Source organism: Vanessa tameamea, chromosome 4 (genome assembly GCF_037043105.1).
Source record: "Vanessa tameamea isolate UH-Manoa-2023 chromosome 4, ilVanTame1 primary haplotype, whole genome shotgun sequence".
In the NCBI taxonomy this organism is placed as follows: Eukaryota; Metazoa; Arthropoda; class Insecta; order Lepidoptera; family Nymphalidae; genus Vanessa; species Vanessa tameamea.
In genome coordinates, this window is record NC_087312.1 from 1,971,542 (window position 1) to 1,992,666 (window position 21,125).

The following is a 21,125-nucleotide window of genomic DNA, read 5'->3' on the forward strand; positions in this document are numbered from 1 at the left end:
TATCATTAAGATGTAGTATCAAGTACGACGTTAGCTATTGTTTGGTTGAGAATGTATGTCATATATAATATAACCAGCTGGGCACGCGACTTCGTGCGCGTTTGAATTTAACAAAAACGTTATTGTTGTAGTCTATGTTACTCCTTATTACATTAGCTATCTGTAGAAAGTCCCGCCAAAATCGGTCCAGCCGTTCCAGAGATTGGCCGGAACAAACAGACAGACAGACAGACAAAAATTGAAAAAAAATTGTTATTTTAATATTACAAACAGACACTCCAATATTATTATATGTATGCAGATTAATTAAAATCTTCTCTTTAAAAAAAAAGAACGGAAGTGCGTAACGTGAAGCTAGGGAAGCGCGTTATTTGATTATACATTTGTGTAACATAATTCCAGCTACCTATACACATTGTTACAGGACCAAATAAATAATAAAATGTCACGCGAACTGTCATCGTTGTGATAATCACGCAGAGGTCGAACAGGTCCTCTCATAACCAGATAATATTGCAAATGTACTAACCATAAGGCAGTTTATCTAACTCGACTTGATTAAATCTGAATAAAAAACAAATAGTTTTGGCCATAACAATACTTCTCAACTGAATATTATTACCACGACAATGGTCGTACGGTATGAATCCTATCTAATTTATATCAGTTAACTTTATTATACACTAAAATCCAAAAAACCTAATATTTAGGTATATCTTGTGTATTGAAGATTGTTTTTAATAGGCATCTCTGACGGCCCTTTTAAAAACTGCATTTTTATGAAATAGGTAGGCGGACGAGCATATGGGCCACTTGACGGTAAGTGGTGACCACCGCCTATAGACATTCGCGCCGTAAGAAATTTTAATAATATCTTACATTTCCAATGCGCCACCAACATGGTGCCCGTAGTTACTCTGGCTTTTTCAAACTGGAAACACAAATACAGCAATACAAAATATTGCTGCTTAGTGGTTGAATATATGAAGATTGGATGGTATCTACCGAGACGGGCTTACCCAAGCCTTCCAAGTGCTTCAAAGAATTTTAAACAGAAGTCGAAGACATTTTTTTGAAAAATCCTAACAACAAACAAACGACATATTAAACTAGTATTAACTTCATTCGGTGGCGGATTAGGTCTTCTGCACTAGGTCTTCCATAGGCCTTTCCCGCTTACTACTCCATGTAAAGCATGAACATTTGAAGGATGTATGAGATTTAAGAATCATATTAAGTCATTTATTTTTTGAGTAGTTGTTGATAGAAGCGCGACTACTAATAAAGCTCACCAGCCAAGTTTTGCCGCCCGTGAGGCCCTAAGCGTAAATATATCACCGATTTCATTTACATAAATACCTAAAGCGCACGTGCATTATGAGGTCTCTGACACTATCTAGTCTCAGTATATAATATCTCAGCATAAATAATCTTAAATGTCTTAAATAAACAGACATACCTAGGGCAACACAGATAACATTATTATTTATCTCCGTTAAAGCTTAGCGAAGATAAAGTGTTACCTGAAGTTGAATAGTATTCACATAAACCAAAATTTTATTAAAAAAATAGTGACAAAACTCAGAACCGAGATGGCCCAGTGCTTAGGACGCGTGCATCTTAACCGTTCAAACCTAGGGCAAGCACTGCTAAATTTTCACGTGCATAATTTGTGTTTATAATTCATCTCGTGCGCGGCTGTGAAGGGATACATCGTGAGGAAGAGCCTTCTCCTCGGAGAGAGAGCAGGCCTTAACCCAGCAGTAGGACATTTACAGACTGTTACTACTGCCACACAACTCACGATCACGAATGTAGTAAATGAACTTATTTGCTTACATAATAACAGCTATATTTGGATAGCTTATGTAAAATTTGGACATATGTGATAATATTATTTTAAGTATAAAATAACCGAAAACGTGTAAAATAATCAACAACAATTTATTAAAATTTGGATTCTATGATATCGGTAGGTGGACGAACAAATGAGCCACCTGATGGTAAGTGGTCTCCACCGCTCATAGACAATGGCGTTATAAGGAATATTAACCATTCCTTACATCACCAATATGCCACCATCCTTGGGAACTAAGATGGTATGGCCCTTGTGCCTGTAGTTACACTGGCTCACTCACCCTTCAGACCGGAACACAACAATACTGAGTACTGCTGTTTGGCGGTAGAATATCTGATGAGTGGGTGGTACCTACCCAGACGGGCATGCACAAAGCCCTACCACCGAGTAAACACACACTTTTTATTATTAAAGAATACAGATAAACGCTCCGATCTGCAGCGGTAATCTGTAATTCACTCATGAAATGTTAGTCATGGACTTAAAGTGATATACTATTTTGATACGTGTGTCCTTTACATAATAATTATTGTAGTTAACATGAAACATACGTTTGTGACACTTCACGGTATTCTGCGGTGAGTGTCGAATTTGTTACAGAATAGCTCCGCATAAGATATTAACGGTCACGATCATAGGCAATGCCCAAAAGCCATGTAAAAATATTAATAATTTAATTTAATCCAGTATAGAAATATATAACGTCCTGTAATAACAGGACACTTCTCACACACTCACTCGTTAAACCGGAACACAGAAATACATATTAACTAGGAACTACAACTTTAAAAGAATTCAATAGCAACTTGTCATGTTAGGTTACGCAAAAACCACAAACACCAAAATGAACCCACGATAATTCGTATTTTTTTACTCGATACTATATAAAATAATGTTAATCTTTGGTTTATAATGGTTTCTATGTATAATAATATATATGTATGACAATTAAATGTAATTAATAAACAATTATCTGACGACCTCCGTAGTCGAGTAGTGTGTACACCGGTTTCCATGGGTACGCCACTCCGAGGTCCCGGGTTCGATTCCCGGCCGAGTCGATGTAGAAAAAGTTCATTATTTTTCTATGTTGTCTTGGGTCTGGGTGTTTGTGGTACCGTCGTTACTTCTGATTTTCATAACACAAGTGCTTTAGCTACTTACATTGGGATTAGAGTAATGTATGTGATGTTGTCCGATATTTACAATATTTATAATCATTAAGTATATCTTTAATAACCAAAGATCTTTCTGAAATGATTCATGTCGCAGATTTTCATCCGACACATGCCAATTTTAAAGGTGAGCATGAAACAAATTATAAACACAACTTAAGCACATGAAAAAACAGTACTTATCTGGGTTTGAATTTTCGAATTACGCGTTCGAACCACTGAGTCAAAACGGCTACATATTAAAAGGTAAACAATGATTAAATTCAAGGCAATATAAGGGCATTGTTATAATAATTTATTTTATGTTACAGGTGTGAACGTTATCGAGGACGCAATCAATATTAATAACAACATTATCTGAATTATCGCATGTGATAGCAGTCACTAAATAATCAAGCTAACACGAGTCACGACTGACACGCATGATGGAATACTTTTAAATAATAATCGCATGGATATTGAATACTATCTAGAAGCATACACGATACATTTCAAGACTATTTAATGCAACTTTTGACTCACTGACAAAACCTATCCTGAACAACTAATTTACAATTACACAATACACAATTAATGGAAAGTGACCACCACCACCCACGGACATCCGCAACACCGGGGGGCTTGCAGGTGCGTTGCCCGCCTTTAAGGAAGGAGCTCTTTTCTTGAACGTTCCCAAGACGTATTCATTCGGAAAAACCGCCGGCGAAAGCCGTATCAATTATACGGGGCGCCCAACGTGCGTAGGCAAACATTAATAAAAACATCCCATTTTTTTTTATCTCACAAATGACAAAATTAAAAAAAAAAGGAATTTCTTAAAAGTGCCCAAAATTTTGGAAAAAGTGATTGATAATTATGATGAATAAGTATTTCTTTTAATTTTACGCATTTCTTTTTCTTTTGTGAGATATCTTTACCCTTTCTAAGGGCGCCCAAACAATTTTTTATACGAGGCCCCGCCAAGGCATGTTACGCTTCTGTACCACACACTCGTTAGATATACTACCGCAAAACAGCAATACTTAGAGTTGGTGTGTTTCGATTTACAGAGTGAGAGAGCCAGTGTAATTAAAGGCACAAGGGACATAACATCTTTGTGCCCAAGGTTGGCGCATTGGCGACTTAAGTAACGGTCAATATTACATATTACAATATCTAACAGCGCCAATGTCTATGGCCGGTGATTACTTACCATGAGGTGGCCCATTTGTCCGTCCGCCTACCTCTATAATAAAAAAAGTAGAAGATATCTTATTAAGACTGAATTTTTGATGAGATTTTACCGAAGTTTGTCACAAACTTTATGTTTCGTGAATGTTGTAACGTTTACGTTATACTCGTACTAGAATTACTTGCCGGTTCTTTTCTATGTAATCTGCATTAGGAATCGGTTGTAGAATTATCTTATGGAGTATCTTGTATAAAGACGAATGCAGGCATGGTTATAAAAAAGCTCAGAGTTAGTATTTGATAGTTCCCACATGGGATATATAAGTTTAATTGTTAATTCTTAAGATTAATTCAAGATGTAATTGTTAAGATTCTTGTCAGAAAAATCTATATTCCGAGCCGGACAGTAAATAATAATCTGGTTTCTGGACTTATTAAACTTAGTACGGGCTAACGATTATATAAGTTTCGCTTAACGTCGTGTAGGATGTATTCGTTTATTTTTTTTAAATAATATTTATTTATAACTGATATTCGAAGACAAAGAAACTCGCAATCGATGTTTATCTAGTTGTTATTATCTATCTGTAATTGTTAGTCCGCTTTTGTCGTCAGCCCGATGACTGGATCAACGTTTCCATATCGTGCAGACAATAACATATAAGATCAGACAAGTCTAGTAACGAATATAGTATTAAGTGAATCGAGTAATTATTTATGTCTCTGTACAAAAACAGACGACAAAACAAACGCAATTTCGAATTAACCGATTGTCAATCATAGTTTCGGGGGAGTGTTTAACTGAAATTATTCATAAATATTATGTTATTTCACGAGTGCGTTGCATAACAAGCTATCTTGTGTTATTTTTCTCGCAACTCAAATACAATATATATCATATCGTGTTCTAAGAGCTTAAGTTAATCTTATCTCGTATGAATAGAGCTCTTCTGTAACCTTTCGTGATATTGCAGGCACTCAAAGCATTACAATATTGTATTTCAAGGACAAATTAAATATTTCTTGACGTAGGGCTGAAATAGAACTCGACACGACTAGCTTATTACAAGCATTTCAAACAACATTGCTTTGTGTTATTCATTTTTAGTATTACAAAGATTGTGAAATACAGAGTAAATAATTTTTTTATCACGATACAATCCTGGATTATCCATATGGATATAGCTTACGTTGCTTATATTAGCAACGATAGCTGACGTCACGTATGAGCCAAGTACGAGTAGACGCTACGATCCTCGAAGAGAAAATTAAAATAAATAATTAAGTCTTTTCTCTTGTGTTTATTTTATTAAGGCTACATGATTAGCACCAAAATAAAAATATTTTATCTACTAACCTATCTAAAAAGGATGCATTGTCTAAGGGACTCTGTACGACATAATCTAGTGCCGTATTATATTAATTGCCATCAAGGAGTTTTCATTTGCTTTTTTCAAGTCCTACGACTAGAGTAACAAAATCTGAGTTTTTTTTTTTTTTAGTTGATTTAAATTTTGTCGTACACTACTTGAAAAATAGTACAAGATAGATCTAATTATTATGTAATTAGTATGCATGTAGTACAAGCGATGATGTCATTTATTTTAAACGGATTTATTTAGACCCGAGTTTTCTGTGTCTTCAGTGTTTGTTTCAGTTGTTTTTATCAAAGGCCGCGGGATTCTCGCGGGATAACCGTTGAGATAATAAATAAGTGCGGACGTTGCGCATGTCACGTACGCGGTGCGATCATTAGCCCTTCGGTACCGGTAACAATAACAAAAAACAAAAAAGACAAAGTTCTAAACGGGCTTTTCAACCAGCGTCTCAATGACATCAACCAATTCATAGCGTAGAATTGGGTCAGAATCTCATTTTTGGGTGCAAAAACCGATTCTGTTGACTCTCTAACTCTACTTGTCTTGGCCAAACGCCAACGCTTTATAAGTTATGTCTCTAATCTCTAGAGAACAATACATTTGAAAAAAAGTAATTTTTTATTCATTTCGTTTCTTTAGTTTCAATTAAATGGTATGATGTCTCCACAATACCTTTATGTATGTTAATTATAATGCGTGTTAACCGTTAATCAATTACGTTGAACCGAATTCTGTAGATTGTAAATAATAAAGAAGCGTGCAGTTAGTATGCGTTCATACAAAACAAGAAATAATTTCAATGTAGTGAATTAACGTAGCTATGTTAATTGGGGAAAAGAGTAACAAATGAGTTCTCGGCAGAATCTACATTTCGAACCGGTCGTAGCTATACAAAGTAATCTTGCAATGTTATTTTTTGTTTTTACTTGGTGGCAGGGCTTTGTGCAAGCCCTTCTGGATAAGTACCACCCACTCATCAGGTAGTCTACAGCCAAACAGCAGTACTCAGTATTGTTGTGTTCCGGTTTGAAGGGTGATTGCGCCAGTGTAACTACAGGCACAAGGGACATAACATCTTAGTCCCCAAGGTTTTGGCGCATTGGTGATGCAAGGAATAGTTAATATTTCTTACAGCGCTCTCCCCCAGCGTCTGTGGGCGGTGGTGACTACTTACCAACAGGTGGCACATTTGCTCGTCCACCTATAGATAACATTAGAAAAAAACACCTTCTTGAATAAAACATATGGTATTGATTTCATTCCACAACCTGAAGTTAGTTACAAGTTAAAAACTGTATTGTCATCTCGAATTTGAACAGAATGTACGCATTTGATTTAATATTAATTTCCATCAACAATCGTTTTCATTCCTAACAATCTTATCAATTATATCTTATCACAATTCATAACATCACAATAACGTCGACATAACGTCACAGTGTTATGATCGTGTAATGTTTAAGATACGAAACACTTTTACAAGATTGCTTTTATAACTATGAAAGGCCACTTGTTACTATGAGAGGTACGGTTTGCTTAGATAAATAATTTTGGCATATTATACTTTAATATATGTTGAAACACCTATCACGTTGAAAAGTATGCTTTAGTTCCGGGACACCGGGATGAAAACGTCGTTTTCGAATAGACTTTAACTTGGTGAGCTTAGTGGTAGCTTTTCCTGAGCTCAACCATCGTCTTTAAGTATTATGGCCACTGGGCCATAGATTTTGGTTACATACGTAAAAACAAACGAATTACTAATTACTTAAACACATTAACGTACTTAACTATGTCGCAATGGATAGACACAAAAACCTAATCTTATTAACAAGGACTTAAAATTGTAAATAGTTTCGCTCCTTCTTTTCACACATTATGTGTTTCGGACAGCACTTTTTTATGGTATATCAACTGATGGTAAGTGCTCACCACCGACCACCCGACCGACCACCAACATCACATCAAGTATCACGTACAGGTGTGCCTGCGCCCAATCTCTCTCCGGTCATATCGATGACCTCCGATTGGGCGTATTCCATAGTGTGCATGTCTGAATAACATAAGCAATTTTTCAAAGATACTCTTAATATAAGTATATATTTTTTTTAAATAATAACAATCATGACTGTTATTAATTTTTTGGTCTCACAGCTTTTGTACGTATTACGGTATTTAGAGAGCGAGTATCAAAACTTAATTCACTTATTTGTCCTAAGAACTAGCTGGGCCCCAATCCTAATAACAAATTGACAGTTTTTCGTATTCGAATCGAAACATAATCGTTGCTGTTGAGCCGTATTCCTATTCTACAAACGCAACGATTTTGTTGAGGTTCGGTTAAAATGTGATCTTTATATAGTCGGGATCGTATCGTAAACGATATAAATAAGTAAAATTGGTCCTAAGCTGAGGTTAATTATTGTAAAGAACAGTCGAAGTTCTATAGGGATAGAATAGGGCGCGTCAATATTTATTTTATTCATTTATTGAAAAAGTTACACCATCAAATTATCACTAAGCATTTAAAATTAATATATGTGGGTAACATTCAAACTGATACGTCATTAAAGGTGTAAACAACATCAATAAAGTTATAAATTAGTCGAATTATCCCCCTGATTGATACGCATGTCTTAAGGATGTGTCCTCTGAACCATCCCTCATCAAATAGTATGCGCACTGTTATCTCAGCGACGTTAGAAATAAAACTGTAAAATTTTAACGAACATGGTAACTCCATTAGGTATTTACGTTAGTGATAACACATATCTATTCTGCTGTAAACTGTGTAAATAACTCAGATCATTAATTTTTAATTGTAATACAAATAAGATTAAATAATATTCTATTTTTTTAAAGTAAACAAATAATGTAAGAATTAATAAGTACCGACAGAATAACACGTATTATTAAACGTGTATGATTTATTTCAAAATATATTATATTGGCTAAATAATTTTGACTCATTGCCTTAAAAAAAATTACATGTCACAATCTCATATCTAAATTTTTTGGCTAGGATAGGGTCTCATGTTAAACGTAATTCTTAAAAATATATAATAACTGCAAAGTAATTTTAAGTCAGCGTAATGCATTGGCATGCATGCTTTATTTTAATCATCATCTCTAACCAAAAACATCAACTGCTGGACATAGATATCTCCTAGAGTGCGCCAAATATCCCGGCAGTCTGGTCGGGTCACTTGGCTGGGGGCGTCCTACACTACGTTTCTCGCAGTTTCCCGTGGCCACCCTAGGACTCGTCTGCTCAAAGGGTCATCGGTTATTCGACATATGTGACTGAAGACTGAAGTAATGCAAGCTATGTCGGTAACAGCGGTTCTTCTTCGGATTAACTAATTTCTGACTTTATCCTTCAAACACAATATAATGTACTTAATATAAATAATGGTCTAATCAATCTTAATGAAAACTATTTGTTTCATTTAATTTGGATAACCGTTTTTTCCTAGTCAAAGAAAATCTTTATATAAAACCGAACATTATGTCACTAATGAAATGGAGTATCGTTTAGGCAGTTTGCTTTTTTTTTGTCAATCATTCCATGCTCAATTTTCAGTAAAACAAAAAATGTTTATAATATTGAAATCGAACGACAAAATGTCTTGTCTTGTTCTTGTCCTCATTGTGTACTCCTTGGTGGTAAAATAGTCTTAAAATAAGCCAAAAAAAAATATATGAGCAACACAAAGGACTACATCATCTCGTCTCGCTTACTAACGATTTCTTCTCGGCAGCATTTGAGTTAAATCAGGTTGGTAGTTGTATTTATTTTTACCTACACATACATACCGATAGCTTCGTAACAGTAGATTAAACATATTATAACAATACAGAGATAAACACGGCACATGTGTACAATGCGTTCTTAGTACTACTAATAAGATTTTAAACTGGCACTGTTATAGTTAAAAAGAAAACAAAAATGTTTAAAATAGGCTAAAATACCCTGAAAACATGATACCATTGACCAATTAAAATAGCATTTACTACGTACAAATAACAACAAAGCCGAGCCGGTTCCATGAAACGCAGTAGATTCAAGTGCAAGATCAGGGGATCGATCCAAGTTCAAGGGTGATGCGCGCGCCGTCCTATGACGTCAGCCATTCATGGGTCCCGCGCGCTCGATACCGCGCCTTCGCCCCCACAGGCCCGCGTCCTCGTTCAATGTCGAGCGATCATGTTACGGGAATCTAGCGTCTTTCACACCCACTATATATTTACAATCAAGCTATAAATAGTAAAACCATCGATATATAATTAAAAAACGGAATATTTAGAAGACATGCTATTTAACTTAATGTAAAATAATGCTTCTTCTCAGGTCTGAAGTATTCCTTTGTGAGCCGGTGGTAGATTATTTACGATCAATAAAAAAGTATGACACATCTATATTCAATAAAGATTATTATTTTGAATATATTTTTATTCCCTGATTTATTCTGGAGTATGTTATTTTCAGCTCAAATACTAAACTTATCTTAACTTATCAAACATTGAAATACAGTTTCAATGTTTGATAAGTTAAGATTTTGAATCAGTCTTATATATGTGATTGCCTATATATACGAAGTAAGCATAAACTATATATGTCTAAAATAATAATTAAGCTTACAAACAATAAAATTCAAAAAAACGAATCTCTCTCGAAATTAAGAAATATGGACTTCGCTTCGAACTTGGGCCACTATATGAGCACAAAGTGTGAAGTACCAATGCTGAGGAGGGATTTGCTTAGACACGAAAAAAAAAGTGATCAAAAATGATTTTCGCTATTTTTGACTTTTCACACAAACGTGAAATTGCTTTTCACACAAAATAAAGATCTTTTGATTGATTTGAAACGTCTTGTCATATCGATGTTTTAATATTCGTCAAAAAAGATTTAAATATTTATATGTTATAAATTTTTTGGTAAAATGAAATAACAAAAAAACAAAATCATTGATTATTATTTAAATATAAATCATTAATTCATTTTCAATATTTCATATATTTCGTACATTCAGCGTGACATTTTTGTAGTATTTTGTATTCAGCCCAATTTTTACAATCACAAAATAATCTCAAAAATGATAAATATCTATATAAGATAAGTCTCCATAAAAATGGAGACAAAGAAAAATTGCAACAGAAAGGAAAGGCAACAAGACTGGGTACATAAGCGATCAACTAAGACAATATCTGTGTCGAAAAAGATGAATATACAATTTCTTTGTCTCTAATCAAAATTGTACAAATAAAGCCAAGTTCAAAGAAACATTCCATCTTAATAGATATTTAATATTATTTTCTAAAATAACACAATATTACAAAAACATGTTGTTTTATCTTAAATAATTTTTATGCTACATTTAATTAAATTATTTATTTTTAAAACAATTCAACTAAAACTAAACTCCTCCGCGCTGACCCAGTAATTTCGAACTTTATCTAGTTCTTGTCATTTTAAAAAAAGCGCTGCAACTCTACTTTCTTCAGGAATGTTTCGTTTTAAAACGTTATATTAATGTTCCAATGAAATTCGAACTTAAAATACACACACCTAGAACTTTTCATTTCATCTTTCCCTTCAACAAATAGCGAAAATTCTTTTCACTCGCATATCCTCTCATTTCGCTGACCGACCCGCATATCACCCCTACCCCCACCCCTCGTATGCCCGCGTAGGCGTCTGACGTCATTCAACTTGACATTCGTTCGTATTGATCGCTCCTCGCCGTGTTTACAGTGAGCTAGAGCTTGAATGGAACATTGTCGAGATCCAATTGATACAGATTTTATCACTGGACTTGATACACATAATGATATTTCAAATCGTTTATAATTGATGCTGTTTAAATTTATAGCATAACCGTAATAATGACTAGGTAAATCAATAAACGATAAAGGTATTTTTGGACCGAAAGATCTTAAACTCGACACATACGAGACAAACAAACGAAGATCAGTAGTGTTCCCTTTCCAAAACTTAAAATAATACTTTTTTGTATTTTTCAGGTTGAATAGAGTTCACGGCCTTGAAGGGGTTCACAGCTAATCGCAATGCCGCTTTCTGTAAGGCGAATTAATATTATTGTAGTAGCTGTAATTCAGAAAAGGCCATATACGGCATTTTTCCTTGAAATTTCGAATCCGCGTAAATTTCATTTTTAATGTCAAATCTGAAAACAAATATTTTATGTTTCTCAAGTTTATTGTAACAAATACTGATCTTAAAGGAATTATTTCCTACAGAAACTGTAGTCCTTGAGAAGTTCAATACAATTTTCTTGTAGAGCCAACCGCTTCTCAGAAAAAAATCCCAACGCATATAACCCAACCAATGTATATAAAATCCAGTCAAATTTGTCAGTATAAGAGCATCTTCTACCTTGATTACTAATTGTGATTCAACTTCAATATGCAAATATTATAACGTGAAGTCGCTTTCACGTCTATCAGTTTGTTCGCTAACTTCTTCTAAACAATACTATGGATTTTGATGCGGTTTTCACCATTATTTAGGCAATTTCACTAATTGATGTGTATGATAGTTATATATAAATTATATAGATATTTTGTATTTAAATAAAATTGTAAAGGACAAATTTAAGTGTCTTTTACACGTCTCCTCATCCGCGACTTTTTAAATGGTATTTTCTTCAACACCCACGTCTTGTGACAAGAGAATTGGGTCGCCTCCTCCCACTTTTTTATTTCATGACAATATTTTGAGGATAATAAATAAAATTTTATTTGGATTCGCCTAATCTAAATTTATATTGTTTCAGTATACTTTGGCATTACAACAGATAATTAATATTGAAGGAATACTGAGAATTATAAAAAATAAAGGACAGTGACAATTTAAATTGACCGGAGTATTTTGAATTTTTATTATTGTTTAAACTCAGTAGATAATTACTCTTACGTTTAATTTTTACTGAAATTCCTTGACGTAAAAACTAAAGCCTAAAAATGCCTTTTTAAAACTACTTTCTTGCAGCTTTGATATTGATATAGAAGATACATACTACCTAGATTTTAGTAGTAGTAGTAGTAGTAGTTGTTGTTGTTGTTGTTGTAGTTGTAGTAGCAGTAGTAGTAAATTATTTTTGAGTTTATTTTTCAGATTACTTTCGTAGAATTCAGTACCTAAACCGTTGATACATTGATAATGAACGAACACAATTATCATGATGATTGGAAAATATTTATGAAATGCAAACAAAGGATATTGTATGTTTTAATGTCGATGCGATTCTTAGACGTTTCATAGAAAATATTAATAACATGTTTAAATTTTAACTGAGTTTATAGTATTTACATTAAAAAACACAAGGTAATAGTTAACTTTAACTGAGAGTTCAAACGTAGCATGTAGTAACCCCTACCGTGACCTTTTCCGACCTTTGCCTCTATTCGTCGACCCGTGACGTCAACGCCTTCAGCGGGCGAGCTTACTTCACATACTGTCAAAGAAGTATATTGTTATTAAATACGATTTAAATTATAAATTGTAAAAAATATAATTAAAAAATATTTTTATCTTTCTTTACAATTTAATAGTAACGTATGGTACGTTGCTCTTTTTTTAAAATGCCTGTAGCGATGTTTATTTACACTAGTGGGTCTTCCACGAAACTAAATAAATAAATTAATTAATTAACGCGATTAATTTAAAAGATTTTTTATAAATTACAAAACCTATGACAGTTTTTATTTAGATTTCCTTTCATTGTAAACTGCAAATCACATTTGGCGCCAAAATTATGAAATTTTTTAAATGATTTTTTTAATGTCGAATATTATACATCAGTTCCGTTAGAATTGGAGTTTGTCGAAAACAATTTATTTTAATTATATTTACGTTTTCCATTTTTTTTTATACAGCCGTGGTACTCTCTAACTGGCCAGTAACTTTTTTCCGTTATCTAAAATTAATTATTTGTTAAATTGTAAGAATTTAGTAAATTTCAATCAAGTATCCTCTTTAAATTTCTGCACAACTACGGCTAGAGCTGTTCAAAATGAGACCATAACCGATTTTTTAAGTGCAGTTATCGTCAAAACAAAATTCGACCTACGCTATTAATATATATGAAGATTATGTTTAGTTTTTATGACTTTTGTATGAATGTTAATAAAAATAAAACGTATGGCGTGCATACTGTAAATTTTACAATTTCCACACATTTGTAACACAGAAAGGTAGTTACCGCCATAAATACCCACAGCTGGATCATGAGCTCTTCTACTTATAAACATGTCCTTTAAGTTTTTTTTTTATAATATGGTTAGGTTAGGGCAAATAGGTCACCTGATGGTAAGTAGTCATCACCGCCCATAGACAGAGTAAATAATAATCATTCGCCAATGCGCCACTGATCGATCGGTCGAATATGGTGACGTCATTATTATTTTTAATTTTTTTTATTACATAGGTAGGCGGACGGGCTTAGAGGCCAATGATAAGCGGTTAACACACATTATGAAATATTAAACTTTCAACTTTGGAAACTAAAATGTTATGTCCCTTTTGCCTGTAGTCACATGGGCTCACTCACCCCTTAATCCGTAATGCTGCTGTGCAGTAGAATTTATGATGAATGGGTGGGTGGCATTTACACAAGAGGGCTAAAATATAAACACATTTGAAATTATACAATGTATCTATACTTGTAATTAATTTCAAGTGTCACTAGTTCAACGGTATATGGGCTTAGCAGTGCGAGTGCCGGTTTGATTCTCACCCTTTCTACTATTGTCGTCTGCGCTCCGAACAAAAGCTCTATCCGGAAGGGCAAATATTAGTATATTCCTTGACAATTGTCATTCTGTCCTATATTCCTATATATTTTATTACAAAAAGTAAACTGTTATATTATAAGTCCACTGCGGGGCCACAGACGCAATATAATATATAGCATTGGTCGTCATACACTATGCTATATATTCTATACTATTATTACTTTAGTATCTACAAACTCGCCAATAATCCTATTATAAATAAAATATTTTACATATAGTAATCTTTTTTTACCACTAAATGTATAGTTTTCTAGTACACTTTATATCCCTAATAACCTTTCTCGACTTTGACCTCGGCTCCTGTGACGTCAGTCGGTCGCTTCGCGTCTGGAATATTAGCCAATGAAAGACCCTCATTCCTGGACCCTAGATCGTTGATAAAAATAAATGTGACACCTTTGTTTTGTTAATTGAACCTGCGTTAACTTTCAACTATATATATTCTAAACTTTTTTTTGTTCAGTTTCAGTGTGATTCTATCTATCATAACCCAGACAGACACAAAAAGATTTAGGTATGGCAATACCTAAAACTTGATTTTTTTAATTGATTTATCATAGTATATTGTAAGTACTTAGTTCATATATAATGTAACAATAGTGTAAATATAAATTTGTAATATTTAAATTTTTATTGAGTAATTAATTAAATTCTAATATGGCAACACACAGCCTACATCGAATGGCTAGAAATGTATTTGTTTTGTGCTATAGAGTAGGTTATGAAAAAAAAATTGAAAATTATTGACCGAATAGTGTCTAATATAAGAGGGATGTTTTTTTTCTGTAAACAAAAAAGTTCAGTAATCTCTTAAGTCTATTTGTTTACTTAATTTTTTTTCTTCGTCGCATTCGGGAAAAGTCAGATGGGTCCCGAGACTATCAATGGGAGTTATTAAAAACTCGCCAAGCTTAAAATAAAACAACCTAATAAAATAACGACTACATGTTTAACATACAAATTATTTAACAAAAAACACATTCAAAAATAACACAAAGTATCACTACAATCAAATACATTTTTATTAAATGATTACAACAACCATTTAGGCAACGTATAAAAACTTGGCATAATTTTCGTAATATACGAATTCAAAACATTGCTAAATCCTCGAGTAAGGCGGGGTCGGCGACGCGCCAACGAAACCGGTTTCCGCCGGTTCTACATGCACAATATATGTAAAATAATATATTTGCATTAGTATATTTCTTTAGTATCGTTGAACACGTTGTTCCAAGTTCCTTAACCCTTGATACGTCATAACGACTACTTTTTAAGGCGTCATGCCGCAGTGTTTCTATTATGGCAACAATGATTTGTAGCGTTATGTGCTTAGCTTTGAAATATTGTTACTTTAACTTTATATTTAATGGAATATTCATCTGCATTTTTTTCTTACCTTTAAGGTAGTCACAAGTCTTATGATTATACTCTCCTATATTAGATAATATAAATTAATTTCAATGGATAGGTAGTATTTTTGTGTTCAAAAATACTTTGATTAAATTTAATATTTTATGTAACGCCTTGGTTAATTACTTTATCTTTACAAATTAATAAAATACTACGCTCGATAGTATTCCATTATAACAAAGCTGGAATTGAAATTTTAATAATTGTATCGAATATCGCACGTGAATCTTTAAATTCAATAAGGTTATTTAATAACCTTCTGTGTAACCTTGCTTGAATCTGTCACATATTTACGAAGCAAAATTACCTTTGCACTACCACTGAATACGTCACACTTCTTCCTAAATGACACAGGCAAAGAGTAATATGTGACATCATTTAAATGTTGTCACAAGATTTCTAGACAAAAATGTTTGTTTATTTTTATAAACGTAGCAGATTAAATTAGACGTGTTCTTGGCAGACAATATTAACATCTATTTCGATCTGGACTTTGTCCGCTACTGTTTTGGGTGGCGCCAGAAAATTCTATATCCATGTGTACTGTCTAATCTTTGTACCGTAGAGATAAAATAAATGTCTAAAAATGCCTTACATTTAGTCAAAACAACTATAACACGAAGAACATAATCTAAATTTGAAGGTATTGCTTTTTGCAAATCTGGGTAGGTACCAACCACTCATCATAAATATTCTATCGCTAAACAGCAATACTTAGTATTATTGTGTTCTGATTTGAAGGGTGATTGAGATAATGTAACTACAGACACAAGGGACATAACATCTTAGCTCGTAAGGTTGGTAGCAGATTACTATGTAAGGTGTGGTTAATATTTCTTATAGCGCTAATGTCTCTGGGCGGTGGTGACCACTTATCATCAGGTGGCACATATGCTCGTCCGTCGTTTGTTGAAAAATTGCTTCCAAAATTGACCAGATAATGTTTAACAATGAGTGTCCGCATACTTACAAAATGTAATGTTTACCGATGGTAGAAGGATGCCTACTACTTATCAGTTATACGGCCGCTAAATATCAATACCTACTTTGTAGATCTTCAGTTAGAAGGGTGATTACGTCAGTGTAATCTGAAGGTTCACAAAATCTTAGACACCCTGCTAATGACGAGTGTAAAGTCTTCGACTGAGTTTCTACATAAATGAGACTTGTTATTACAGTATATTTAGGTGGACAACTTGATGTTAAGTGTTTAAAAATAAACAAAATGAAAAAAAAAAAAAAATTTTAGACGTATTTAAAACTCGTTATAATTTAAATATAATCTTAATCGTAGCACGAATACATAACTGTTATAATATAATATAGGTATCTACATATCTATAAACGAAGTATGTAATCGAAAATGTGTAAGCTTCACATGTTCGATTATAGCGAATGTCGCACGCATGTGTAGCCCGTCACTAGCAGTCGTCTCGCATCCGTCTCGTCGCGTGACTTCCATGACGTCAAAACTTTACATAAAACATATATAATATTTAATACGAAAAAAGTACAGTACTTCTGATCTAAAATAATAAAATTTGAAAAATATGTTAGTCTTTACATAGTATAAAACAGAGTCGCTTTCTCTGTCCCTATGTCCCTTTGTACGCTTAAATCTTTTAAAACTACGCAACGGATTTTGATGCGGTTTTTTTTTAATAGATAGAGTGATTCGGGAGGAAGGTTTTTGTATATAAAACATAGACAATATAGTTAAGTAACACTGATAATTTTAAAAATTTCTAATGTACTACAGAATTGTGCACCTCAAAAATGTCTACAAAAAAGTCCGCGTTGGTATGTGTCTATCTCTTAAAGATAACCCACAATAAACATTTTTTTCTCATCCCGTCATTTTGAAGTTAGAAGCATGAAATTTTGTTTATGGGCTACCGATTAAAAATGATTTGATACGTATTTAAGCATTTCTGGATATTCTACCCTAAGGGTTGAAATACACACTAATGTGGGATACAAAAAAGTATTTCATTAACGTAACATTTTAAGTTTATTTTTTTAGTAAATATATATATTCATATTATACGCGGGCAAAGCCGCGGGTAACAACTTGTATTGTTATAAAGTACAAAGTTTTTATAAGAATTTAAGCAAACCAACAAAAGAAAAATACCTTCTCGTAATATTAGTTGGATAATGCATAATATTATATTTCGCGAAGCCCACGTGCGACGTGCCACAGGCAGTCGTCCCGTGTCGGTGTCGTCGCGTGACTCTGACGTCAACATCTGAATTAATTTCAAACAATTCATCGTAATCACTTGGTATCTCAAGCTATTTCGCTTGTGTAAAGTACCTCGTTGGAGATGTTGATGTAAGATGGATTTAGAAAAGATTTTGTAATAATAAATATATACAGTTAGGTACTTATTGGGTTTGGACTGTAGATAATAAAATTTTAGTCAAATACCCAGTCGTTGTAGTTGTTTTTATCGTCTACAAATTTCATTATTACAAACTACATCAAAAATGAAATATTTTAGCAATGGCGGATATGCAACATATTTTGAAAAATCTTATTTTATTAAATTACTCATTTCACAAAACAAAATTTTTATTGATCATTTTTTTTTTAAGTTTTTGAAGTACTTAGTATAAACATATTTATCTAGTAACATAAAAAAATACGTTTATTTTTTGCGTGAATGTTACATGCCAGTATTTTTGGAATTTTCATAAAACCTTATTAAGGTATTATTTTTCAATTACGTCAATTTTAAAAAGTAATATAGTTAATGCTTCGTATTTAGAATAAAATAAGCCGTGAAAATTTAAGTAACACCTGTAAGTATCCCACTGCAAAGCTTAAGGCCCTTCTTACTTTTGAAGGCAATGTAAGAACTTACTCCATCGCGATGCTCCAATGGTTTGGTGAATAAGACATAACACCTCCTTTGTTCCCATACTTACATTAACTAGACTATATATGTAGCTGGTATTTATCAGTTATAAAATAACAGACACAAGTTTTTCGCCAATAAAAATGTACCTATAATTATGCAATGACAACTTATTTAAAATTAAGGAATCTATTTTCTTGTACATCTTTACAGCTCACGACAATTAACAAATATAAATTATAGGGTTACAAGATAAATAAAATTAAATGAGGTTTTCATTATTAAGATACACACGATTGACATTTTCGAAAACTTTTCCAATGGCCCATTAGCTCAGTTGGTTAGAGCGTCGTGCTAATAACGCGAAGGTCGCGGGTTCGATCCCCTCATGGGCCACGCTGCTTTTTTCGATTTTTTTAATGTAATTTCAATTTTTTTTTTGCTTCGTACAATATATTTTAAAAACTTATATTAATTTTGTAGAACGGAAAACGAAATACAGTAATTTGTGAAATCAAAGACGATCTCATAATTTTGATCAATATTTTTGATATTATTTATCACAATATTAAAATATAATAATTCAACGTCATAATAAGAAAAAATCTATAAAATGTCACGACACTAACTGTTTTTCGCGCCATTGGCCTCTAAATTATCAAAATTCAAATTAATTTCCTCATTAAAATAACTACCGGTAATGTGTCAATGTCAAGGCGAACTTAATAAGTTTTTAAATGAAACTTGTTCTGTATGTATTATATTAATTCGTTACTATGAACCAATGACCTCATGAAAATATTTTTTAGCTACATTTTTGTGTATCAACATTAATTTACCAATCTTTTTTAATTAACGCTTGGTGAGTAACGCCTTTGCTCACGCACGTTTAAAAAAAATATATATATTAACTCTTTGAAGGACAGCACCTCTAGCATAGGTGACACGATAGAAATGAATTAGGCAGATAAATAATTGTTTATTGTTATCAGCGCGACACGTTAGACAAACATTAGACTGATTGTGTTATTATTAATTTACCTTTTAAACTTTAGTGTATGTATTAATTAGCTTTGGTTATACTTAGTAGAATTTATATTTCCAACCAAAGTCAAATTTGCTGTCGCTTGTTATATAAGTTCCTACTGGAAAAAAGGACATACAGATTAAATTTAGTTCACAGATAACTATTAATGACATGATTTTTATTTTCATGTTTATGTTCTGTAAAATCTTTGATCTAAAATTATATATATTTTCTTCATTTATAAATAAATTAAAATGTGCCTTCACATATATCATTGACACAACCCAGGGTAAAGAATTAAACTTTTTTTTTTTTTAACGTACAATATATAGTGCTAGGTCTTATCAATAGGATAAAGTAAAATGCATTCAAGCCGATGGTAACGATTGATTGAAAAATACAATATGCCAATCAAATATTGTTTATTGATCCGAGAGGGCCCAGTGGTTAGATTGCGTACATCTTAACCGATGATTTCGGGTTCAAACCCAGGCAAGCACCACTGAATTTTCATGAGCTTAATTTGTGTTTATAATTCCTCTCGTGCTCGGTGCTGAAGGAAAACATCGTGAGGAAACCTGCATTTGTCTAATTTCAACGAAATTCTGCCACATGTGTATTCCACCAACCCACATTGGAGCAGCGTGATGGAATATGCTTCAAACCTTCTAATGAAAGGGATAATCCAAGCTAATATCAATACATACTTTTAAGAATCAATTTTAAATTATTTTGCACGAACTGTAAACTCTTGTCAATTTCTATTAATGATTTTTAGTTTATAATAAATATTTTTTTGTATTTAATTAAAGTATATATATACGAGAGATAAAGCAAGAAAGAGAGAGACTGATGTTATTATTTCGTCTTTTAATACAATAGATAGAGAGGGATGTAATAAAACTTCAACTTTTCATTCTCAACATACATATATTTTATATTTGGTAATTAAATTAACAATATCTACAACCACAACATAAGCAAATAGGCACTTTAAGCTAATAAACTATTATTATAATGATTTACAAACAGTGTGGATATTTTGCAATTAAAAATTATGAGAATTTGAATTAAAACGAAAAATCCGTTATAATTTGCATCTTCATTTATTCAATCTGTAATTAATTCTACCTAATTATTCAAACTTATGAGTTATAAAATACTAACATATAAAAGAAATATGACTGGGCATTTTTTAAATTAGTAGCAACACCTCACATTAATGAATTAAGCTTAAAGCTTGTGCGAGGGGGGGGGGGCATAATGACTAAGCTTAAAGTTTGTTCTAGGGGACAATAACCCAGGGGGTCAGAATCGAATCTGCGTTTTTTTTACTCCATAAACCATTACTCTCTTAATATATAAACTCTAAATCACTTTTTGTAATTCTTATTTTTAAAAGTTTCATAACACAATATTCGT

The 21,125-nt window shown here is 32.8% G+C and overlaps 1 non-coding gene across 1 annotated transcript; it reads left to right on the forward strand.

Annotated features, from left to right (window-relative positions):
- Window positions 1-18,998: 18,998 nt before the first annotated feature.
- Trnai-aau (transfer RNA isoleucine (anticodon AAU)) lies at window positions 18,999-19,072 on the forward strand. The gene has a single exon. It is a non-coding gene; the product is annotated as a tRNA-Ile (tRNA).
- Window positions 19,073-21,125: the final 2,053 nt, after the last annotated feature.